This window comes from Takifugu rubripes, unplaced genomic scaffold (genome assembly GCF_901000725.2).
Source record: "Takifugu rubripes unplaced genomic scaffold, fTakRub1.2, whole genome shotgun sequence".
NCBI lineage: Eukaryota > Metazoa > Chordata > Actinopteri > Tetraodontiformes > Tetraodontidae > Takifugu > Takifugu rubripes.
In genome coordinates this window covers 23,422-50,222 of record NW_021821612.1, presented here as the reverse complement: position 1 = coordinate 50,222, position 26,801 = coordinate 23,422, and the positions used below count along the sequence as shown (strand labels likewise).

At 48.1% G+C, this 26,801-nt stretch overlaps 1 pseudogene; it reads right to left on the bottom strand.

Moving 5' to 3' along the window:
* Window positions 1-1,791: 1,791 nt before the first annotated feature.
* Window positions 1,792-26,801, bottom strand: part of LOC115248221 (sodium channel protein type 4 subunit alpha-like) — a 46,768-nt pseudogene continuing 21,758 nt past the window's right edge.

Sequence of the window (26,801 nt, the reverse complement as noted above, 5' to 3'; positions counted from 1 at the left end):
CATGTGGAGGGAGGAGGGAGAGAGGTGATGGATGGAGGAGGGAGGGAGGGAGGGAGGGAGAGAGGGATGATGGACGGAGGGAGGGAGGAGGGAGGGAGGGAGGAGGGAGAGAGGGATGATGGATGGAGGGACGGAGGGATGGAAAGTGTGACTGAACCAGCTCTTCTCTCAAACACTATACTTAAATAAGCTAAATTCAAAGAACCTTGTCTGATGTCACCAAAACAACCCCTCTTAAACAAAGAACACACACCAGCACAACTAGCCCGACTCTGACACACACACACAGACACACACACACACAGACACACACACACACACACACAAATCAAGCCACACTGAAAGCTTAATTACCTGGTACCTATATCTCTCTCTCCATGTCTGTCTGTGTGTGTGTGTGTGTGTGTGTGTGTGTGTGTGACTGATTTAGTGTCCTGGTGTGTGTGTAGTATTGTACATGCTCATGTGTGGTTGGACACATGCCGACGAGGGGTGTCTGGGGAGGTGAAGGTAACACCAGCAATCAGAGGTGCCAAAGGGTGGTCCTTGGAGACAAATCAAACATGATTGACCTGTAACATCCGCGCTGTGTGTGCGTGTGGTTGTGTGTGTGTCTGTGTGTACTGTGCTACTATATGTAACGAAACAAGACCTTGGTGCAGGGAAAAAACATCCAAGGCCACGTGGATGGTGGCTGTGTGGACAAATAATTGTCAGGCTTACATTTTATTGCTGCCTTTAGCCACAGGTGATCTCTCTTTCACATAAACTCACACACACACACACACACACACACACACAAACACACACGCACGCACGCACGCAGTTGTGGCATTTTATTAGCTAAAGCAAGCTGATTAAATCGTGTACAAGACGTGCATTTCATCATGGAACCTCGCAAACGTCATTAATTATAAACGGAAGGGTCGTTATATTCTGAACTAAATGAAATCAGTTTCAATTTGGGAATTTGTCGCACCACCACCCGGATCACACAAAACACAATAAGACAATAAGGGCTTGTTGAGGCCACTAACGAGTCATGAAGCTGAAGCCAGGATGATGGTCAGGGGCGTAACGCTCGACACCTGTCAGGGGATCCATTTTGGGACGATGACATGATTTAGCCCCCCATGTTGGTCAGATCCAGTGGATCCTGTGTGGATCCAGGCCACCTCGCAACAATGTTGGTTCACTGAAATGCTTCCTGTTTACATGGACAAACCCATCTTGTGGTGCTTTAAGAGCAGTGGTGTGCAGTGTGGAGCTCCGGTTACATTAGGAAAACCGTCTCTCCTCTTCCACTGCGGGTATCACATTCGTGACCTTTGGTAATCCGTCCCACACAGCTGGCACGGATCGGCTCGGCCCACTGGCTCAGTCCCGAACGGTCGGGCTCTGCTGAAATGAGCCCGTGTTGAGGAAGCCCAGTGTGGCCAGCACCTGTATGGGCTCAGGTTGGACGCGGCTCCCAGTGTAGCCGGAGCTCCTCGCACAGGTCCATGAGGACCGTCCTCGGGGACGTACAGCGGCCGAAGAGCCAATAAACTCCTCTCCGCCTCAGCGAACTCTTTCTCCACACACTCCATTGGTTAGACGTGTGCGCCACGTTTTTGTGGCTATGACCCTTTGTACGTGGCTTCCCAAACCCGACCACTCACATGACGTTATCGAAACATTGCATTAGCAAGCCACTGTTTTGCATCCGTGAGGTGAAAGCAAAGATCACACACAAACATCCCTTCCTGTGGTTGGTAGGTGCTGCTTCGGCAACCCTGGAACCAGACTCACCAACGATGGAGAATGACAACCACAAAGTCAAAGATGTTCCAGCCAACGGTGAAAAGTAGTAGCGCAGCGCCACGATCTTGATGAGGCACTCGGTGGTGAAGATGACAATGAAGGCCAGGTTGATGTTGTTCAGGATGTACTCCATCTGGGGGGACTGCTCATCCGTCTCCACCATCATGGTGATCATGTTTAAGATGATCAGCACCATGATGATGATATCAAAAGCCTGTTTTCCCGTCAGGTCGAAGAAGAAGCCCTGCAGCGAGTTCTGGCCAAGAAGGAGAGCAACACGTAGTTATGTTTACTTTTTTGGTTCTGATGAATGTCAGGGGAAGAGGAGGTGTTCTGGTACCAGAGGTCTGGGGATAGGCTTCTGGGGTTTCTTGGAGCCAGTTTCTTCATAGCGTTGTAGTACTTCTTCTGCTCCTCCGTCATGAAGATGTCCTGTCCTCCTAAGTAAACAGCCCAGAACATCTCCGTTATCTTCACTAAAGACAACGTGTGGAAATGAACTAATTAAATCCCCCAGGAGAGGAAGACGGACAAAAGGGAAGCCATCCCATTTGCCTCAGCGTTGAACTAGTTTAGGTCTGGAGTTTCTCCAACCTTTGAAGAAGAGCTTATCATCATCATCCATAATGAGAGAGTCTGTGGTGGGACTTATCTTTCTCTTCTGCTGGTTGAAGTTGTCGATGATGACGCCGATGAAGAGATTAAGAGTGAAGAAGGATCCAAAGATGATGAAGATGACAAAGTACAGATACATGTAGAGGTTGACCTCTTTGATGGGCTGCTCTTCCACCTGAAAGAGAGCCACAACACACACACACACACATTAACATTAAATACTAAACAACTTGTTGCCGTATTTTTATGAAGTGTTTTTGCTCACCGCTCGTGAATCCACTGCTGCGAACATAATGTCCGTCCAACCTTTGAAAGTTGCCTTAAAAACAAAAATTAAAAACACGATTAATAGAGGAAAGATTGTTTTCATCATTTACTCCGATAGGTATAAAATCTGTAAAAATAATCTAAATCATCCTCTCATGATTCATCTTCTCTCCACAGAATCTTAAACTATAAGAAAACAATTGGAGCCATTTACTGATGGCAAGATGTTCTTGTACTGAACTTTTGGTGCTTTTTTTAGTCTTTAACCAACCAGTGTTCAACATGTTTGTCAAAACCTCGGGGCTCCGCTGTCGTTACCGTGACAACACGCTCAACAATTTCTGAATGCGAATAATTGAACCAAATGGATCTGGAAGCCGACTTCAAATTTTAGCAGAACATCAATAGAGTGGAGCCGCCGAGCCATGGAAACAGAACCTGGGCTGTTGCTCAGTGGAGGAGTCAACAGGTCCTTTTATGGACTTCCTTCCTCAGTGGGAGGAGTCAACATGTCCTTTTATGAACGTCCTTCCTCGGTGGGAGGGGCCAGGTGGAGGAAGCTGCATAATACATTGGCCTGAATGGACGTTTTTTTTGTCAGCAAAATCAGCTTGTTGCCATTAGTTACAAAGTGCAATTATTATGGTGTGTGATGCAAGTGAGAAAAGCACAGTGGAAGTGTCTAATAGCAGGAGAGGAAAGAAGATTCTGTTCCCAACAAGACGCACGACCCTGCTCAAGTGTCCATTCACAAGAAATAACTAATCATTCAATCTGAGTGAGTGAAAATACAAAAACCAACTGATGTCGTCATTTATGAAGAATAAAACAGGTCAGAGTCAGATTTCACATCCATAAAAGTCTCTTTCCTTGGATGGTAATGGAGGAGATGCAGCTGCCATGGCAACCAGTCAAACAGAATAATGCTGAGTAACCCATTACTATGGCAACCACCAGCACACAGTTAAGTTTTATGTCCCGATTGGCTGAAGAATGTCACCTCTGTGATACCTCCATTTTCATCTAATTCTCTCTCTTCTTTCTTTGTTACTCCCACTTGGCTGGAATTTGTTCTAAAAAAAAGACCTCAGACGCTGATTGACTGGAACCTCTCAGGGCTCCTACAGAGGCAGTGAAGGATGACGGAAAATAAAAGCACACAAACTAAAGGAGAAGCACATGACCAGACAGAAGGATGGTGCCTGATGACGTCGAATAAAAATCTAATTTCATTTTAAGGGTTCAAAGAGACACTGAGCAAGAGAGACAGTGGAAAAACAAAGAGGAAGGGAGACGGAGGGTGAGCAGAGAAATGGAAGAGATGGAGAAAAAGAAAGAGTGTGGGCGGCTGAGTAAAGGATGGAGGGAAAGAACAGAGGAGATAAATACAGTGTTGGAAAAACAGAAAAGTCACAGATGATGGAGAAACTCATGATGGTACAACAGGGTGCGTTCAAGATCAGCGAGGCTGACGTGAGCTCCACATCTGACCAAGGATATTTATATTTATGTTGTCATGATGCTGTGAAAGGTGAATTTCTGTGAATGAAACCGTGGAAATAATGTAATATATATATATATGTGTGTGAGGGCTGTGTGGCTAAAGGTCATGGGAAGGATGAAGGCTGGATTTAGGAACGTCTGGTCTTGGTGTATCATGGTGTTGGCCAGTATGTGGATGTTTGGGAGGTTCCTCCAGGCTCCACTCAGCTGCGAGGAACTTTTGTGTTTCTGTTCGGGGACGGAATCTCCAGCCTCTTACCACCTGCAGCAGAGCCAGATATCCGGCCCCCACGTTGTCGAAGTTGACCTTGACTTTGGTCCAGTAGAAGAGCGAGGTGTCGTTGAGCGCCTCACACTCAGACTTGTTGTTTATGAAGGCGGCCTCGTAGATGTGGCCCGTCCGGTTGACGCAGCGGCCAAACTTGCCAGCGAACAAGTTGACACCCATGATGCTGAAGATGAGCCAGAAGATGAGGCAGACCAGCAGCACGTTCATGATGGAGGGGATGGCCCCGATCAGAGCGTTCACACCACCTGCGTCACAGAAACACACCGTCACAAACACACAGGAAAAACACACACACACACACAGAGACACACAAACACAGAGAAACGGATGGACACCACACGCAAACACACAATCGATCAGAGACACACGAGAATACACAACACAGAATGAGCCACACGTACATGGACACACACACACACACACACACTTCCTGGAAAAGGTATCTGCGTTTTCTGCTCGACTGTGATGGTTTCAATAATACTGTTGAAGAAAAGAGCTGAAGATTAAATGTTTAAAACCTCTGAGGTGAAACTCTGGTGATTGGTTGGCTGAAAGAGAAAACGCCATCAAACAGGTCATGTGATGCAGGAAGTGAACTGGGCCAATCAGAAACAGGAAACAGGAAACGGGAGGATGAGAACAACACAAAATATGTGCAGTTTTTTTAATGGGTAACGTTCATCCTGAGACATGAATAAGACCAGAGCTGATTTCACTTTATTGATCATCCTGCTGTAATTAATTCAGGTCATTTGTGTTCTGTGCTAAATTAGTTAAGATTTTAAACAATAGATAACAAACAGTTCCAATTGTGCTTGTTATTCTTTATTTTTTCATCGTATTCTCATATTTCTTTAGTCTTATTATGGTAATAAGCAAGAATTTTAATAATTAAAATAACTGTCAACTGCCACTCACTGTTGGTGGCCATTAGATCATTAATGATAATAATTAATGTTCCGCTGATGCTGAATGAGGGTGCTGGTGCTTCCTGCTGTGCACGTCCATTAATACTGACTCTTACCCTCATGCCTTCAAATCTGGAGAGGGCTCTGAGGGGCCGCAGGGCCCGCAGCGTCCGCAGCGACTTGATGGCTGCGAAGTCAGAATAACCCAAAGTGTTGGCGACCAAACTGATGAGTGAGACCTGCAGGAGTGAGACAGGGCGGACGGGATGGAGGGGGGGAAAGGAAGGAAAGGTAGAGCGGAAGGAAGAGAGAAGGAGGAGAGTTAACTACCAACACTGACAGATGTGGGGCGCCGTCACGGAAACCAGCCAATCAGAGCTGAGGAGAGAGGTTTGGATTAGAACTTTAGCTGAGACCTGCAGAATAGGAAAGTTCCTGTCAAGCTAAGAAAAAGAAAAAGGAACGGACAGGCTTGACCTTTGACCTGCAGACAAAGAGAATACGAGGAAGTTCTCAGGTCAAATCCGACATCGTAGCGATCCTTGTCTGCAGGTTCTTACCCTGATACCAGCGAAGCGGGATGCAACCCGAAGAGGACGGAGCGGCCTGAGGGTCCTCAGAACCCTGACGGTGCTGAACAGGTCCACGGAGATGATCTGAGCCAGCTGGCCCAGCAGTGAGATCTACAGAGTACATATCTACATCAACCCTACGCCAACATGCAACACATCGGCACCATCCGTCACGGTCCGCCACGGTCCCGAGGAGACCGAGCCGACAGTGGTCAGCCGAACCACGACCCAAACACAAAAATACAGATGGAGAAGACTTCCACACAGAATGGTTCAGCTCAGTGGAATAGAAAATCATAATACAAAAGCCTGTGTGTGTGTGTGTGTGTGTGTGTGTGTGTGTGTATCTGTGTGAGTGTGTATCTGTGTGTGTGTGTGTGTGTATCTGTGTGTGTGTTTTGGCCTCTGGCTGTCAGGACTCTCTGTCATTCAGTCCTTTCAGTCTTTTATCCACCAGACAAAAACATGGAACATCCCTCAGCCTCCATGTGATCCGGCATCTCTTTGACCTTGTTCATGTGTCAAGTGCGCGCATGTGGAGTCTGTGACAACATAAAAACGCTCCAACCGAAGAAAAGATGGACAGAAGCGGTGTGCTCCGACACTAGAGGGCAGACGTTCACCAGACTGACGCTGCTGCCGGTCGTGACGTGGCCTGGCCAGGAGGGGGCGCCCGCGCGCTCTAACAGATCGAATCTGGACTCCTCATTTACTCAGTGGCCATTTTGTTCTGTGCTCAGCATAACAAAAATGAGAAATATCAAAGAAACCGAAGATTCCATTTTACGAAGATGGATTTCAAAATAAGGCAAAACAGTTAATGAACAAAACTTGTGTTATTAGAATTATTGATTTAGTTACATATCTTTAGACAATAAAGAATCAATAATCATAAAACACTATAAAAATGGCCACTTTCATGTGAGTACATCTCATATTTCTGTTTTGACATTACTAAATTGAACTATTCACACATTATAGCCAGCATTTTCTAATCCCATTACTGTACATCTGCCTTTTTAGGTTAAACAACATCCACTTTTTAAATGATAAACTAGTAATCATATTAATGATTATTAATCAAACATCAATAAACTCACATCAACGATGAGGAAGTCAAGCCAGCACCAGTAGTTGGTGAAGTATTTCTTAAAGCCATAGGCGAGCCACTTCAGCAGCATCTCCAGAATAAAGATGTAGGTGAATATCTTGTCCGCGTACTCCAAAATAACCTTCACCACCTTCCTCTGCTCAATGTAGATGTCCTCAAAGGCCTGCGGGGACAGTGGAGAGGCCCGATAATGAGCCATCAAGATGTTCCAGAGAACACTCTGATGCATGTGTGTGTGTGTCTGACCAGTGCTCCAGAGCTGAGCAGGATCATGAAGATTATGAAGGACTCGAACCAGCTGTGTTCTACGATCTGGTAACACGTCTTCCTCGTCCTCCACCACATCTGGCCGAGTCCCGCCGTCGTGTTGAGGTCGCAGCACTGAAAACGGGCCACACACACTGTGGTCGAGAGACATGCAGAGGCAGAGAGAAAGTGTGAAGACCACCAGAGGTGACCAGGTTAAACCTCTCTCAATCTCAACAGAAACCTCCAACACAATAAATCCACATCAGGGGCTGTGGGGCTCCCTCCTGGTGTGGTCAACGCTCCTAAACACCAGGGCTCCCTCCACTAGGGCCACCCATTTGAGCTATTGCTGGGGACCGAAACCCCGCACTCTCAGTGAGCCCGGCATATGCTCAGCTTGACCCGGGGAATATGGTTCGAGCGGTGCGCCCTTACATGGACAGAGCATCACCAGGAGCCCCGTGAGGGACGGCCAGTCACAAAGCAGCGCCTTGGACCACTGGGCGGTGGAGGCGAGGGCTTCAGCGTACTGGGGGTCTCCATGGACCGTTGAAGTGGGAATAAAGGAAAGACAGGAGGGAAATCCACAACCGCGGAGAGTTCATCTCAGAATTCCGGAGAAGAAACAGTGGATAGTAGGTCTGAGCTGCAGGTGGCTCTGGATCCACGAGCAGAGACGCCAACAAAAGCCTCAGATTTTTATAATCTGACACATCTTTTGTACACAAGGGAGGGGCCACGGGGCCACGGGTATTCAGGGGGGGGGGCAGACGCATAGGCAACAACAACCCAGGAGGAATGATGGTCATTTACCGAGACTGAGCTCAAAATGATTACGACAAATATCCGAAGGAGCACCAGAACTTGTCCCGACATCAGCGACATTATAGCCATCAGCAGAGCGAGAAGGAAGATAAAGAATCCAAGGTAGTTTTCTCTGTCAACTGGACTGGGTTTCTTCTCTTGAAGACGTTTCGCCTTCTATCCAGAAGGCTTCTTCAGTTCTGAAATCGCTGGGAGAGAGCTTGAGAATATATAGCCCCTGGACCATTTGCATGCTAATGATCTGGGTGGTCACCTGAGAGTCGTTAGCAGGGTCGTTGGTCGGGTCGTTGACCTAGTTTCTGTTGAGATGTCTCCCCTTTGTCTGCTGGGTCACATGGTGATGAGTCACTGGGTCTCTTGGAATGGTGTGAATGTTTGTTTTGCTGTTGGAAGGAGTGGAGGACTGCATTGTATGTGGGTGATAGGAAGTGCCTCAGGCCACCACCTGTTTAAGGATGGTTTCTCCAATTTAACATGGATAGCTTCCTTGACCCCCCTTTCGAACCAGCGGTCTTCTCTGGCCAGTATCCGTACTTGGCTGTCCTCGAAGGAGTGCCCACTCTCCTTTAAGTGTAAGTGGACTGCTGAATCCTGACCCGAAGAGGTGGCACGTCTGTGTTGTGCCATTCTTCTGTGTAGAGGTTGTTTGGTTTCCCCAATGTACAGTTCCTTGCATTTCTCCTGGCACTGTACAGCATAAACAACATTACTTTGTTTGGGTCTTGGTGTCTTGTCCTTTGGGTGTACTAACCTCTGTCTGAGAGTGTTGCTGGGTTTGAAATGAACCGGTATGTCGTGTTTCTGGAGGATCCTCCTAAACTTCTCCGAGACTCCAGACAGGTAGGGGATGGAAACGCTGCGGCGTTTGTTTCTCTCCTCCTCTTTGCTGAGGTCTTGCTTTCTTGAGGTTTTGGTGAAGGCCCAGTCTGGGTAGCCACATGTTTTGAGAGCTGTCTTAATGTGGTCCTGTTCCTTCTTTCTGCCTTGGGATGTGGTGGGTATTTCCTGGCCCGGTGTTGGAGAGTTCTGATCACTCCCAACTTGTGTTCCAGTGGGTGGTGAGAGTCAAACTGGAGGTACTGGTCGGTATGTGTAGGTTTTCTGTAGACTTCGATGGTGAGATTTCTGTCCTCAGTGATCTTGACTGCGCAGTCCAGAAAGGCCAGACTGTTTCCTTTTACCTCTTCCCGGGTGAATTTTACATGCTCGTCTGTTTTGTTGAGGTGATCGGAGAACGCTTCCAATTCTTGTGTTTGAATTTTGACCCAGGTGTCATCCACATACCTGAACCAGTGGCTTGGCGCAGTTCCTGTGAAGGATGTCAGGGCCTGGGATTCCACCTTCTCCATGTATAGATTGGCAACTATAGGGGATACTGGTGAGCCCATGGCACAGCCATGTTTCTGCCTGTAGAAGCCTTCTCTGTACTGGAAATAGGTGGTGTTCAAACACAGGTCCAGCATGGTGCAGATTTGGGCCGGTGTTAAGGTTGTTCTTTCTGTAAGATTCTTGTCCAATAGAAGGTGCTTGTGGATGGTGTCTATGGCGCTGGCGGTGGGGATGCACGTGAAGAGTGACGTGACATCATAAGATACCATAGTCTCTTCTGGAAGTAGTGTGAGTCCAATGACTTTTTGAGCAAAGTCTTGGGAGTTTTTGATGTGGTGTGGGGTGTTGCCAACCATGGGCGACAAGATGGAGGCCAAGTATTTGGAAATGTTGTAGGTTACGAATTGATGCTGCTTACTATGGGTCTGAGAGGGGTCCCTGGTTTGTGGATCTTGGGCAATCCATAAATGCAAGGGATGGTTTCTCCTGGATATAGACGGTAGTATTGTGGTCTGTCAATGGCTTTATCCTTTTCCAGTTTCTGTAGTAAGTCTACCACCTTCTTCTTGTATGAGCTGGTGGGGTCCCGTTTGAGTTTCTCATACGTGGCGGTATCTGTCAGAAGACTGAGTATTTTGGTGTCATAGTCAGTGGTATTGACACCAAATACTCAGTCTTCTGACAGATACCGCCACGTATGAGAAACTCAAACGGGACCCCACCAGCTCATACAAGAAGAAGGTGGTAGACTTACTACAGAAACTGGAAAAGGATAAAGCCATTGACAGACCACAATACTACCGTCTATATCCAGGAGAAACCATCCCTTGCATTTATGGATTGCCCAAGATCCACAAACCAGGGACCCCTCTCAGACCCATAGTAAGCAGCATCAATTCGGTAACCTACAACATTTCCAAATACTTGGCCTCCATCTTGTCACCCATGGTTGGCAACCCCCACACCACATCAAAAAACTCCCAAGACTTTGCTCAAAAAGTCATTGGACTCACACTACTTCCAGAAGAGACTATGGTATCTTATGATGTCACGTCACTCTTCACGTGCATCCCCACCGCCAGCGCCATAGACACCATCCACAAGCACCTTCTATTGGACAAGAATCTTACAGAAAGAACAACCTTAACACCGGCCCAAATCTGCACCATGCTGGACCTGTGTTTGAACACCACCTATTTCCAGTACAGAGAAGGCTTCTACAGGCAGAAACATGGCTGTGCCATGGGCTCACCAGTATCCCCTATAGTTGCCAATCTATACATGGAGAAGGTGGAATCCCAGGCCCTGACATCCTTCACAGGAACTGCGCCAAGCCACTGGTTCAGGTATGTGGATGACACCTGGGTCAAAATTCAAATACAAGAATTGGAAGCGTTCTCCGATCACCTCAACAAAACAGACGAGCATGTAAAATTCACCCGGGAAGATAGGTAAAAGGAAACAGTCTGGCCTTTCTGGACTGCGCAGTCAAGATCACTGAGGACAGAAATCTCACCATCGAAGTCTACAGAAAACCTACACATACCGACCAGTACCTCCAGTTTGACTCTCACCACCCACTGGAACACAAGTTGGGAGTGATCAGAACTCTCCAACACCGGGCCAGGGAAATACCCACCACATCCCAAGGCAGAAAGAAGGAACAGACCACATTAAGACAGCTCTCAAAACATGTGGCTACCCAGACTGGGCCTTCACCAAAACCTCAAGAAAGCAAGACCTCAGCAAAGGAGAGGAGGAGAGAAACAAACGCCGCAGCGTTTCCATCCCCTACCTGTCTGGAGTCTCGGAGAAGTTTAGGAGGATCCTCCAGAAACACGACATACCGGTTCATTTCAAACCCAGCAACACCTCAGACAGAGGTTAGTACACCCAAAGGACAAGACACCAAGACCCAAACAAAGTAATGTTGTTTATGCTGTACAGTGCCAGGAGAAATGCAAGGAACTGTACATTGGGGAAACCAAACAACCTCTACACAGAAGAATGGCACAACACAGACGTGCCACCTCTTCGGGTCAGGATTCAGCAGTCCACTTACACTTAAAGGAGAGTGGGCACTCCTTCGAGGACAGCCAAGTACGGATACTGGCCAGAGAAGACCGCTGGTTCGAAAGGGGGGTCAAGGAAGCTATCCATGTTAAATTGGAGAAACCATCCTTAAACAGGGGTGGTGGCCTGAGGCACTTCCTATCACCCACATACAATGCAGTCCTCCACTCCTTCCAACAGCAAAACAAACATTCACACCATTCCAAGAGACCCAGTGACTCATCACCATGTGACCCAGCAGACAAAGGGGAGACATCTCAACAGAAACTAGGTCAACGACCCGACCAACGACCCTGCTAACGACTCTCAGGTGACCACCCAGATCATTAGCATGCAAATGGTCCAGGGGCTATATATTCTCAAGCTCTCTCACCAGCGATTTCAGAACTGAAGAAGCCTTCTGGATAGAAGGCGAAACGTCTTCAAGAGAAGAAACCCAGTCCAGTTGACAGAGAAAACTACCTTGGATACAATGACCTGGATGACTGAGAATTTACACAGACATGAAGATAAAGAAGTGACGTCTCCTGGATTCAGCTTTAGTCTCGCTTTGCTCCAGGGCACACTGGCATCCCAACCACAAACCACACACTGGATCACGCCAGGGCCGCTTTGTTCTCATGTTTCCATGACCCAGAGCATAAGGAGCCTTTAAATGCTGTGTGTGTGTGTGTGTGTGTGTGTGTGTGTGTGTGTGTGTGTGTGTTCTCTTGCATAACTCATGTCAGCAGGCTTTTATTTTAACAAACATTTCCCATCTTTAGGTCAAGGAAACCTCATCCAAATGTACCGATTTATAACTGAGGTCACAAACCTTTATAGATAATCAATCAAATAAAAATCTGGAGCATCCGTTGTCTTTAAAGAATGGTTAAAACGTCTTTATTATTTCTAGGGACTTGTGTTGGCTCTGGTATTCATTGCTGTGACCTGCTCTTCTCTGATTGGCTGGGAGAAGTCACATGACCCCTTTGCCACTCTACATTAGGGGCTACGAGCAGCACCAATGGAAGCGAGCGCCAGTTGTTCCTTTGACCAACGGCTGCTTCCAAACGGCTCCAGAGGAGGAGGCGGCTGATATCTGGAGCAGCCGCGCCAGTTCACATCGGCAGTTCAGCCTCTTATATCCAGATGTGCTGCTGGAATCCTCTGAGGGTTGTTGACACAAAGACAAGATGGCCGCTCCAGCTTTTTGGATGTGGTAACCCTCCGCCGCATGTGTGAACACACACAAACACACGCACACACACACGTGTCCGGCGTGGGTCACGTGTCACATGTTGCAGAACAGGGGGGCGGATTCCATCCGCCTCCCTGTGGCGCTGGGAACTTGTCACTAACATTTTTAAATTCAATCAGCGAGTCCACGAGGGCGACAGCGGTGATGAACCACAATCTGACGTCCGCTCGCGATCAGGGCGGCGAACCCGGGGGACGGCCGGCCGGCCGGGCGAGTGATGCTGACGTGCCCGCTGGCCGAGGATGGCGGCTCGCGTCACATTTCCTCCACGCGGTACAAACGTCACTATAAACGAGCTGATCCGCTTCCTTTGGGACGGCGTGTTGACCCCTGGTGCGGACAGGAAGCAGCTGACATGTGGCTAAATGTCCTTTTAATGTGGAGGTTGTTGCATATTTTACAACAAATGAGACCAAAATTGCAACACAACAGACACTATTGCTGCTGCACAGCTACTGCCAGTTTAGCCTGAAAGCCTCCAACTCAATCCCGATGTGCACGTGATTAAAAATAAACACTTTTAATGCCATTTGAAAGTTTTTTTTTTAAAAAAAACTAAAAAAAAGTTAGGTAAGAAATAAAACATTTTTAAAAACAACTGTTGCCCTCATTTGGATTTCTGGTGCAACCGCAGTGTGAAGTGTGAAATGTATGCACTTTGACAGTGTGTTATCATACGTTAACACACACACACACGCACCACACACACGCGCGGGGTTTTGATAAGTGATTGGTAACTCTCTGTCCCCGTTAGGAGACTAAAAGCGGCAGTTTATGGTTTGATTGCAGCATTTGCCTGCTTCTGTAATTAGACCTCTGATTATCTCGGCGTTCTGTTGCCATGGTTACTAATAGCTTTTCCTGATATACTGGTGGAGTAATCCAATGAAAACAGGCCAAACAAGCAAGTGGTAATCTGACACTCAATCACCCAAACTGGGCATTTGTGTGTGTTGTGTGTGTGTGTGTGTGTGTGTGTTTTCAGAAACCCCTCCGCTGTGACCGAGGGCCTCCTCAGTAAACTTCATCTATTTGCCTGTAGGTGGCGCTAAAGCACTGTGAATTCAAGACAGAAAAGCTGCTGAATAAAGTGTTATAAACACAAAATATTCACATTTATTTTAACATTTACAGGAGCTGCTTATATAATTTGGTTTTATTTTAACAAATCCCGCTGACATTTCATGTCATTTATTTATTTCATATGTATTTTTAAATCCATATTTTCTTTGATTTTTCTCAATGTCCAGGGAATAATAAAAAAAAAAAGGATTATCTGTAATAAACAAACAAGTCCAACTTCTGGAGCATCAGTGGTGGCGGCCTGGCTAAAGGGAACGTCTGCCCCAAACCAGAGACCTTTCAGAGCCAGAGATGCTTGAGCTGCAGCCTGTTCTCACACACACACACACACAACACACACACGCAACACACACACACACACACACACACACACACAGATCCTGCACTGACAGCAGGAGCTATATTAGCTGCCTCATTGGTTTGTTTACATGCCACCTCATTGGTTAATTTATTGAAGCTGCATGACACAAGACTGAGGTCATCAATGTGTGGTGTTGTGTGTGGTGTGTTTGTGTGTGTGTGTGTGAGTGAGTGTGAGAGAGACTGATAAGAGAAAATGATGAGTAAAACATCAATAACTGAATCTGTCCTCCGCAAATGTCACATTTCTTTGAATCTGAAATCAAATTCTGACCTTTTCATTAAAAAAAAAAAAAAAAAGAAATCCAGTAAAGATGACAGACAGGTAACAAACGGGCCCAGAACGTCCAGGTGAGCTGAGGCCTGGGGCGGCGCCTGAGCACGCCGTGTGTCCTGCGACTCTGATTGTTGGTTTGATGTATCAGGTGAACCAAAACTACCGACCTTCATCCGTTCGGGGGACGTTCTTGCGCGCTCTACTCGGACTCGTTAACACTCGTCACCCAGGTTTTCCCATTAAAACCGACCTTTTTCTGGTGTGGTGAATAATTAGTGGAGAGGAAGCGGCGCCATTCAGGTCCGAACACACACTCCGTCTTCCTGACAGCCAGAGGCCGCAGCGAGGAAAACATGCTGCTGTTGGTACTTTGTAATCCCAGCGTGAAGGAATGAACACACACACACGCACACAAACGCGTGCGTACACGCACACACACCCACACATGTGCACTCCTCAGCCAGAACCTTACCCAATTCAACTGTCAACTGGTTTTAAAATGTTCTGGCTAAACAACATACACATGAAGGGACGACATTAGCAGCAGCGGACGGCAAACTCAACACACACACACACACACACACAACACACACACCAATACACACACCACACGCAGACACACACACACACAAATGCACAGCTGGCAATCTGCCTGCTGATGTTAGTGGGATTTCTGGCCTACTTCGGCAGCAGCTGGCAGAGCAGGAACCGGCTGTGCTGGGTCAGCAACGCTGGTGGTTCTGGTCGCAGAGTGAGGGGGGGACCGAGCTTAGTCAGGAGGGGAAACCAGGCAGCGGCAAGCAGCACCGCGGGAGGCTGAAAATCTGATTCAGTCTGCAAATCTCTGCTCTAATGGAGAGCCCGGAGTGAAGGATCCATCAGCTTCCTGCACCGTCGTCGTTCAGGCAACGCTGGCGTCGTTTATGTCGGTCCTCCTCATCCCGTCTCATTCTGCCGAAGTTTCCGTGTTGCTGTCGGAACTCGTTGGATCACGGAGACTTGGGATCACCGTTCAGGAATGTTTAGTCTGTGTTTAAGCAGATGATCCCACAGTGACAAATGTCTGACTGCTGTGAGGCGCTGCTTGAGTCAGGAGGAAGAGGCAGCGCACCGAGGACGCTCGTGAAGGATCCATCAATCTTCTAAATGAATCAAAGCCAATACAACATCTGTCGCTTGGCAAGCCCTTCAATCCACAGCGCCTCACACGGGAGACGGTCCTGTGGATGGAATCTGGGGCGGAACTCGTCACGGTGAAAGGCTAACGACAGCTAGCGTCTGTGCTAAACCTGCATGCGCCGTTTGGAGCTCTGTCCATCTTGAAAAAATGGGAAAAAAAACACTGGAAAAGAGCAAAACCATAAAATTCCTTCAATGATAACCCAAAATATTGGCCATAACCCATCAGCCATACATGCCAGCAATGGCCCAGCAACGCCGCCAACCAGCACCCCTACAGACGCACCGAGCTCTGGCCCGGACTCGTCATCCTGCGCCCTGTTCAAAGCTGCGTTCAGGAACGCCATCATCTTGCTGATTTAGTACCGTTTTCTTGACTTCCACCAACGGCAGAAGCAAACTTGCTTCGTTCCTTGGAAGACAATCCTTTTTGCTGAGTCAGGAAGGAGGAAGGTGCTTGCTGTTCACCTGATCATAAATCTACTGATGAAGGTACTGGGGCAGGTGGGTGGTGGTGGGGGTGGTTTTGATAAACAGCTACCAACAGAACGCCTGCTCACCCACCAAAGCTCTTCTGAGGGACGTCACAGCTGGGTCCGAAAACCTCTTTTATGGAAAATCAGCATGTACAGTATAAGACATAAAGGGTCAAAGGTCGTGAAGGGGGGGGGGGGTGAGCTCAGCATGTTGGGAACTGGGCTGAGGTGCGGATGGTTCTCGGTTCCAGCCCCAGTGCAGATAAAACATGGTACCAAGGGAAGGTACCAGAACACCTTCAGAGCACTGCCCAGGTGCCCTTGAGCAAGGCACCGAACCCACCCATGAACCGGCGACTCTCCCTGGGGAGGACCTGCCTTCACCCATCGTGGACCCTCCCGTGAGCCCAAAAGGATAAAACGGTTAAGAAGATGAGATCTGGCCCGGACAGACGCCAAATGTAAAAAAAGCCCTCCGATAAAACAAACGTCTCAACATAAAAAACATGAACCAAAAACGGACTTTTAAAGGCACTTTTTCAGAAAATAACCCTGACCCCGAGGAACAAGCACTTACAGGTAATTTGGAAGGAATGTGAGTCTAAATTTAGCACAAATGTTGCCTTTGAAGGTGAAGGGGGGAGGGGCCTGAGCTGAAGGGGGCGGAGTAACGGTTGGCTGATTGCTAAGTGAAGCTAAAAAAAAAAAAGCACCACTGCGTGAAGGAATGGATAAATGATGCCTGCTTGTCGTCTGCATACTGAAGGAAATAAATGGCGACGCTTGCAGTTTCATGGCCACCAAACAACACAAGCGCAGCTCAGCTGTCCGGGGAGAATTCGTTTGCTTCCGTCGGCTAAACGGTTCCTCCGTGGTGCTGAACTGGGTCTGAGACAAATCCCAGGCATTCCAGACGGAAAGTGGCTGAGTCAGAAAGAAATGTAGAGTTGGTTCCTCACCTGGCTGAGCTTGTTCTGGATCATTCATCTAATTATGAAGGGACTGGGGCAGGGGTGGGGGGTGGGGGGGTTATATAATAATCGAGCTACTGGAATAATTATGATAACAGAGCAGGGGACAAAGTTGCTCCCTTAGAGAATAACTTCTTTACTATTGCATCTGACACGTCAGCGTGTAAATGACGACATTTTGGCCACGTGTTGTTTTTTACCGTCTGGAAAACAGTTTTTCAGGGTCCATGGCCTCTTCCGCCATCTCCGAGTACTCGTCTTCTTCTCCTCTCCGGGCTTCCTCAGGTCCACTGTGCTGCCTTCTGACAGGCTGACTTCATCTTTCTGCTGGTTTAAAACAGGAAAATGACCAGTCACAACCACTAAAATGCTGTTTTTTCTGAGCGGCTTTAATGTTAAACTTGATGATTTCTCTTCTGTACCACCGGACAGAACCGCCAAGACTTTAACGGAAATAGACCTTCGTTAAAAAATGCTCATACGAAAATGTGGACCATCACCAAGCTGGCAGGTGCTCTGACCAGATACGAATCTGATCATGTGACATCAGTGTGATCATGTGAAACAGAGTCCCAGAGTCCAAGAGTTTTCCCCAAGATGACTTCAAAAATCCCCGTTTGCAAGGCATCATGGGAGGTTTAAACGTACAAAAGGGACGAAGGAGAGAGGGGGGGGCAGGATTTATGCTGAAGGCTGAGGAAGGAAATTTGGCAGGGTTATTCAAAGCCTGGACAAAGGCACAGCAGGTGTGTGTGTGTGTGTGTGTGTGTGTGTGTGTGTGTGGTGTGTGTGAACCAACTACCTGAGTCAACAGCTAACTCAGAAATTGTTCAGACATACACAAGTCAAATACACCTGAACACACATTTAATCTCTGACACGCACATAAAAAGATGCAAAACATGAATAATAAAGCGCGCGCACACACACACACACACACGCACACACACACACACACACACACCCCTCAGGCTGACAGTTTCTATAAAAACAGGCTTATTTAAATATTACAAAATAAAAGAATCAAATAAAATGATGATGATGATGATGATGATGATGAGCATCATCGGATCAGAGAAGTTTGAAGCCTTTCCCTGACATTTTCCTCCTGCAGCTGTGACCCAGGTGTTTACCTGTGACCCAGGTGTTTAGCCGTGGTGTTCCACAAGGATGAGAGCTGAGCCCTCAGATTCTCTCCCTATTACACGGGTGGCGTGGCAGCTCGCCGTCTAAAACATGATTTAAATAAAAGTCCGACTGTAATGTCAGACTGAGCTGTTCTCATTCCTGGCTGTGAAGTCAGAACAGGAAATGTCTGGCTGACAAAAACCTGTGATTGCTTTTCAGGGAACCTGAAACCCAGAAATTCTGTTCCAGGTTGGAAGCGGATGGTTTTAGCTTCTTTGATCGGCCCGTTCAGGACACGGCGCCATGTGCGTCACACAAACTACATCCTGTACGTTCCGCTGCTTCCTGTTCACACCCGCCGCGGCAGTGATGGGCACACAACCTTCCGTCTGCCTTAAAGGAAAAGGCTTTTCATCAGACACCCTGGAAACACATCAGCCTGTACGTCTGCACTGTCACTGGACGTCAGGTTGCCGTGGCAACGGTACACAGTTCACTCACAGTGGAAAACGAACGTTTGCCGCTAATGAGGACTTGCGTGTTTTTGTCTCGGTAATCAAATATTCAGCATCTGTGGATTATTATGAACCCCCAGCTGAGTTAAATCTGTCTGGCCTGAATGATTTTGCCTCTTTTTGTTGCACTTATTTGATGTGAGACAGTGGGGAATCTGCCATCTTTCAGTAAAGCTATTTAAATGATGAGTCGGCGTCACGAAAGCTGTTTTGGGGACCTGGAAATAAGTGAAAACAGGGTTCAAAGGTCGAGTAAGTGTTCTCAGTCAGGGTGAAGCAGAAGTTACTTACTAATTTTACTGACTAACGTTTATTTCACTAATTCCAACAGTCTTTACATGCAGACGACAGCGTCTACAGCAAGTTATTGTACTTGATTTGGGCATAAATGTCTGTCTCTCTATGAAAGGTCAAATACCAAACTATCTTTAATCACTGGTGTTCATAAATGATCTCACCTCTGTGGTCAAAATATACATAATGTGTTTAATAAAATAATACAATTAAAAATAAATAAAACCTCAGCTCAGAGATTCTCATTCAATCCTCACTAATTCTACTCGATCATCCTGAAAAATCAGCTCATTCTATCTTCCGATGATAATTTTTTAAACTTCCTTTCATCACTTTTAATCCCTGAAGTAAATAACTAATTTGAAGAAACCCGAATGACATTTTAACAGTTTCAAAAAAGGAACAAACTGAGACGTTCTACATAGAGAGGTTGTACGTGTTTCAGGACAACATATCTGTCACACACACCACACACACACACACACACACACACACACACACACATTTATATATAAATGAAGAAAAGCTTTAAATGACACCGACTTTTATGCCTGCTGCTGTAAACACTCCAGCCTGACCTTTGCCCTCATCTGCTGTCCGCCTCCAACAGCTGATTTCTGCTTTATGAGACAGTGAAGCCCCATCCTGTTATTTATGACACCATTAAAGCTCAGGTCAGCTGTTTAATCCTTACATAAGAAGACGTGAGGGCCTGTTAGAACAAAGTGGAGATGAGGCTGAACAGCTCCTATTAAAAACATTAATGCAACACAGGCGGGGCAGATGGAGACGGGACAGGGAATCAAAGGGAAACACACTGAAAAACCCCTGCGCGTGTGTGTGTGTGTGTGTGTGTGTGACCTGTAGGCAGACTGATCACCTGTGCAGGTGAGGGTTGTTCCTGATTACAGAAGGAATGTCAGAAATGCTGAGGGATCCTGGGATCAGATTCAGGGCTGAGCTGTCGAAGGATCGAGTGCAGTGAAGAAGAAAAACACACCGCTGACCTGAAAGCTGAGACGTGACGGCCTGAACTGTGACCTCATTTCCCCTTTTATCCTAAAACAGGTAAATCTGCTCACTCTGAGGCCTACAGGCAGGTCTAAGGCCAGATTACCTCTGCAGACCAAAACTAACTGATTACACTTCAGATTACTTTAACTTCCTGTTATCTAACACAGAACTGGGTCGGTCCTCATCATCACACATGCAGCCAGAGGGTGGAAACCAGCTGTCTGCCACCTACCCAGTCTACATCTTCCTTTTATAGGCACATTCATCCAAAGTGTGTGACGCGGCTCAATCCGGCCCCTCCGGACCTCCAGTCCGCTTCAGGACCAACCGGTTTTTGTTCTGACGCTGAACATAAATCCCCGAATCATCCCAGGCTCAGTGGATGTTTTTGCTGACCTCTTTGGCTTTTTAATTTAGCATGCAGTCGACGTGACCTCCGGCTAAGGCGTGATTTAAATACAGCGGGGATCAGAAAATATTTATGGCGTCCGTGAAAGGTCAGTCTCAAGGTCACAGCTCCCTTACACGATGTGGAAAAACAGGTTCTGTTCATGGTTCTGTTCAAAAATCCACAGTGACGTGATCCAGACCAGAAGATCTGTGGTCAGTGATCAATTATTTATACTGTCTGAGCCAATTAACAACACACACACACATTAGGTCAACGTGTGTGTGTGTGTGTGTCTTCTTTACCTCCTCCCTTTCCTCCTCTTCCTGAGAAGCCTCACTCTCCTCCTCCTCCTCCTCTCCATCTTCATCCTCATCTTCTGGAAACTCCCCGTCTGACTCTCCGGGGGCGATGGGGACACTGATGGTGAGGTTTGGGTTGGTCATGTAGCTGTCATCCTCCGGGGGGACGTACTTCTCCATTTGGCGCCCTGGAACAACCACATAGTCCTTGAATGCTCTTGTTGAATTGCGGTTCATCCACATTTGGAGGCTCTGAAGTCTCAGCACCTATGACGGCCCCGTTGACCTCCATGTGGATGCTGCTCAGCCGCTTCAGCTTCATCATGGCCTTCGCCTCCTTCTGCTTCTGACGCGGCGCTTCAGGTTCCCCATTGAAGAATCCACCACCTGCAGCAAGAAGACACGAAGCGGAGTTCAGGAGATGCACAGACAGACAGGCAGGCAGAGAGACAGACAGGCAGGCAGGCAGGCAGGCAGGCAGGCAGACAGGTAGACAGGCAGGCAGGCAGGCAGGCAGACAGGTAGACAGGCAGGCAGGCAGGCAGGCAGACAGGCAGGCAGGCAGGCAGGCAGGCAGGCAGGCAGACAGGTAGACAGGCAGGCAGGCAGGCAGGCAGGCAGGCAGGCAGGCAGGCAGGCAGGCAGGCAGACAGACAGGCAGGCAGGCAGACAGGTAGACAGGCAGGCAGGCAGGCAGGCAGACAGACAGGCAGGCAGGCAGACAGGTAGACAGGCAGGCAGGCAGGCAGGCAGGCAGGCAGGCAGGCAGGCAGGCAGGCAGGCAGACAGGCAGGCAGGCAGACAGGTACCTGTTTGCGGCACCAGGCCAGGCCTCTGGTGATCCTGTGGATCGCTATCTGCAGGTTGTTCATCTCTCCATCCTCATCTGGAGCTGAGAGGTTGTCAGAGCTGAACTGCTGAGGAGGAGAGCCAGGAAGAGGTTCACAGCTGGAGATGAAGATGGAGAGACAGGGAGGAGGGAGAGAGAGACGAGAGAGACAGTGAGGAAGGGAGAGAGACAGAGAGAGGAGACAGGGGGAAGGGAGAGAGATCGAGAGAGAGAGACAGTGAGGAAGGGAGAGAGACGAGAGAGACAGGGAAGGAAGAGAGAGAGACAGAGATAGACAGTGAGGAAGGGAGAGAGACAGAGAGAGAAGACAGGGAGGGAAGGAGAGAGATAGAGAGGAGAGGAACAGTGAGGAATGGGAGAGAGACAGAGAGAGACAGGGAGGAAGAGAGAGAGACAGAGAGAGACAGGGAGGAAGGGAGAGAGACAGAGAGAGACAGTGAGGAAGGGAGAGAGATAGAGAGAGAGAGACAGTGAGGAAGGGAAAGAGACAGAGAGAGACAGGGAGGAAGAGAGAGAGACAGAGAGAGACAGTGAGGAAGGGAGAGAGACAGAGAGAGAGACAGGGAGGAAGAGAGAGAGACAGAGAGAGACAGGGAGGAAGAGAGAGAGACAGAGAGAGACAGTGAGGAAGGGAGAGAGACAGAGAGAGAGAGAGAGACAGAGAGAGAGACAGGGAGGAAGAGAGAGAGACAGGGAGGAAGAGAGAGAGACAGGGAGGAAGGGAGAGAGACAGAGGAGAGACAGGGAGGAAGAGAGAGAGACAGGGAGGAAGAGAGAGACAGGGAGGAAGGAGAGATACAGAGAGAGACAGGAGGAAGGGAGAGAGACAGAGAGAGACAGGGAGGAAGAGAGAGACAGAGAGACAGTGAGGAAGGGAGAGAGACGAGAGAGAGAGAGACAGAGAGACAGGGAGGAGAGAGAGACAGGGAGGAAGAGAGAGAGACAGGGAGGAAGGGAGAGAGACAGAGAAGAGACAGGAGGAAAGAGAGAGACAGGGAGGAAGAGAGAGAGACAGGGAGGAAGGAGAGAGACAGAGAGAGGACAGGGAGGAAGGGAGAGAGAGAGAGACCGGGAGGAAGGGGAAGAGAGGGAGAGGAGACAGAGAGAGAGAGACAGTGAGGAATGTCCTGCCAGTGTCTGAACTGGTAGACACGGATCCCCATAAACAAACTCCGTCAGATTAAAGTGTCTTGAATTTTAGTCTGAAAACTTCTGCACAGTCGATCAGTCCTTTTATCTTTGACTCCCGGTTTGGTCAGAATATGTCACATTTAAAATCATATATATTCTCCTTCTTTTAATCTTCATGACTGTTCAGGATGGCAGTCGATGCGGACATGAGACAGTGTGTGTATTGATCAGCCGCTGGTGTGTTTGTGCTCCACCTGTCAGCTTGCTGCTGTCTGATTGGCTGCTGTCCAACCCAAACTCCAATAGATCAATGTTTGTTGATGGGTTAACATGGCAACATGGCCCAACAGCTCAACCAATGACCTTGATCCTTTCCAATAGCCAATCAAACATACTGACAGATGAGGTCAGCTCAATAAAAGACCTGTGACGGCCACTTCACTTCCTGTTTACTTTAGGGGCTATCTGACAATAAAATGGAAATACTGTAACTATAAATATTGTTGGATAGTGAAATAAAATAGCATCACAAATACATCCACTTTTAACCAGTATCAGATCTAACTTCCGATCAGTTCTAGTATTTGTACGATTAATTAAACTAATATCAATAATGGCTAAAGATGAAAACCCGACGGTCGACCACCTCTGACTCCGCCCACCCGGCGCTGAGGATCAGGTCACTTTTCCTCCTCACTGCACGCATTTAGCAGGTATTTAGACGTGATGGCTTTGACCCATCAAAGAGGTCAGAAACAGGACGATAAAGAGGAGGACAGCAGGAGTGTGTGATGGCAGGTGAGCTGCTGCGTCAGCACGTCTTCACACACTCATTTGTCAAAACACACACACACACACACACACACACGTGCCGAGTGCTCATCTTGCCAAAGATAAAGAGAAGTGGAAAGATGTCCTTTCTCTGGATAATTTATCTGTCATCTTCTCTTACACAAAGCCCCCCCCCCCCCCCCCCCCCCACACACACACACACACTCTTTACCTTAATGGTGTCATGGATATTTAATAACAAGCTTGAACCAACCCGCTCTCTCTCTCTGCACATCTCTGTCTCTCTGTCAGTGGCCTCTTCTTCTTCTCTCATCGCCTGTATCTCCCTCCACACAGAAACGTGTTGAGTGAATACGACTCTGTGTGTGTGTGTGTGTGTGTGTGTGTGTTTCAGTGTGATAAGCATCCGTGCTTTCAGCAGCAGACAGCGTGATGGGGAATTACCTCTTATCTCTTGCACACACACGGTGTTGTCTTCTTGTAAATGCTACATAGTGATGACCAGAATCTGCATCTCACCGGCAGACTGAGGATGGGTTTGGAAGTCAGGACAGTCTGGCTGCTCCTCGCAAGTTTTAAGCTGCTGTTTGAGGGCTAAATAATGAGAGTCCCCTCTAACATAGAAGGTCAATGTGTGTGTTGAATTTAACACTGAGGTCACCATTGTGCAGGAAACTCTCTCTAAGCTCAAATTGTTGCTCAGAGCCAAAGTTTCCCCTGATACCAAAACCAGGTCCCCCTGGAAACCCAACCGTAGACCACATCGACACACCAACCCTCCGTATCCAGCGGCGTGTGTGTAGGTTTGACCTGAAAGGGTGAATGTGGTCTAACGTGAATATCTGAGACCAGAAACCCTCCAAAAGAACGTCCCATCAGCCCTGTCGACCTGCCGCTGCCCCGGGACTGACGGGGCGTCCAACCGGGTCAGCCTCATCTCCGTGCTTGCCTTCTGTCTGATTCTGCATCAAACTGCCTGACATCTGACCTTTCAGAAGACTCCATCCAGATTGGCAGAACCTGGGCCGGGAGGTATCACGAGCAGGCCCTGATAACATTTAACAGTCCCACAGGCTGAAGTCACTCACCACCAGGTTTCCGATGACCATGACCAGCATGAACACCAGGATGCAGAGAGGCTGTCCAGCAACCTCCATGCAGTCCCACATGGACTCAATCCACTCTCCACACAGCACCCTGAAGACAATGAGGAAGGAGTGGAAAAAGTCCTTCATGTGCCAGCGAGGAAGAGTGCAGTCCTTGGAGATCTTACACACGCAGTCCTGGGCGGAGAAGAGGACCACAGCTGACCGACCTGAAGATCGTTGACCCGTCATGAGGTCGGATGGCGGCAGACTCACCTGGTAGTTTTTACCAAACAGCTGCATGCCGACCACAGCGAAGATGAAAACGATGATGGCGAGGACGAGGGTCAGGTTCCCCAGGGCGCCCATGGAGTTCCCGATGATCTTGATCAAGGTGTTGAGGGTCGGCCACGAGCGAGCCAGCTTAAAGACACGAAGCTGGGGGAGAGGATGGAGGACAAACAGGCTTGTAAAACACAGCAGGACCGGTGACGGAGTTAACACACAGTGACATTTGTCACTACAAATCAGAGTCCTGTGTGTTTCTCCTGCTTGTTCTTTTACTCCTCTGAGGAAATCTCCTCCAAACCTGATGATAAGACGGAGCTGACGAGTCGAATTCCAGAACAACAAAACAAGTTGTGATTTCAACAATTACCAGTCTGAAGGAACGCAACACGCTGAGCCCTCAACGTTGGACAGGCCGAGCTCCATGAGGCTGAGGCAGACGATGATGCTGTCGAAGATGTTCCAGCCCGTCTGGAAGTAGTAGTACGGATCCAGAGCAATGATCTTCAGCACCATCTCAGCTGTGAAGATCCCTGAGAACACCTGAAAACGGCACATAGCTTCATGCCACTGATGCTGGAGGCAGTGTTGACCGGTCCATCCCGGTCACCTGAATCATACAGCTAATGGGTCAGCCAACCAGCAGGAAGTTAGTGGCTGCTTCTCTCCACTGTTGTAACATCTCCAGCGTGACTCTATCCTGACACGATCCGAGTCTGATTGTTATTTATTATTTTGGTCCTCACTCGGTCACACACTGTTATTGTAAGAACCGCAATCTGTGGACCAAAAATAAAGTGATCGGAATATTAAAAACTGGCCAATGTGAGACAAGGTCAGGGCGGGCTGATGAGGTGCGACCCCCAACCAGTCCCTGGACGACCAGCATTCAGACCAATCTCCTCAGGAGAAGAAGGAATTTTCGATTAAACACTAGCGTGAATTAGATATTCATCAAAAGTTTCAGAAGAGGTTTCATGACATAAACCGTTGCAATAACACCAGCGGCCTGTAGGGGCAGTATTCAACCATAAACGCCTATGAAGCTGAAGCACAGTCGTGAACGTGTAACGCCATGGACACACACACACACACACACACACACACACACACACACACAGATGATGCTCTTCTAAGCTCATTAAGTCTGTAGTACGTTGATTAGGTCCTCAACAATCATGCTGCTATTGTCAGCAACATGAGGAGAGGTCCTCTCACACATGTTTAGTGTGTGATGTATGAGTGAAGGAGGCCCTCTCAGGACAAAAAGGGTGAGGAAAACTCTGAAGAGGATAATGTGAAATCAATCAGCCCACGGATTAGACGCAAATGAGAAGAGAAGTTAAGGAATCCCAGCAGTTGATTGGTCAGTTGAGATCTCACCTGTCTAACATCTCTGAAGGTTCCGGTTCCACAGGGTCAGAGGTCAAGGATCAACTTAATAATAAATATGCACAGGCTTGATATGAAAGCCGTTTCCAGCGTGTTTGTGTCGCTGTGACCACGTTAATGAAGGTACACGGTTCGACTGTCAAATATCAGCAACAGCCTGTGGCCTCGCAGCAGCGGAACATCGCGGCTCGGAACCGTCTGCACTTCAGGGACGGATCACAGCAGCACAGAGACATGCTGCCACACCTCCTTATATTAACGATCTTTAACAAGCCTCCTGTCCTCGAAATGAGAGATGATCCTCGATGTTCCTGTGCTCTGTGGCTCCACCAGCGCCACGGCTACGGTCGGCCCACAGCGGCGCTGTAGCTGCTGCCCTTTTCACTTTCCTGCTGCTTCGCAGCTTTAAGTTCAGACTCTGACGAGTGCGTTTGTGCAAAAGTCTCTGATTCACCAACAGAGGGATGAAAAACATCACTGAGCAGCAACTGC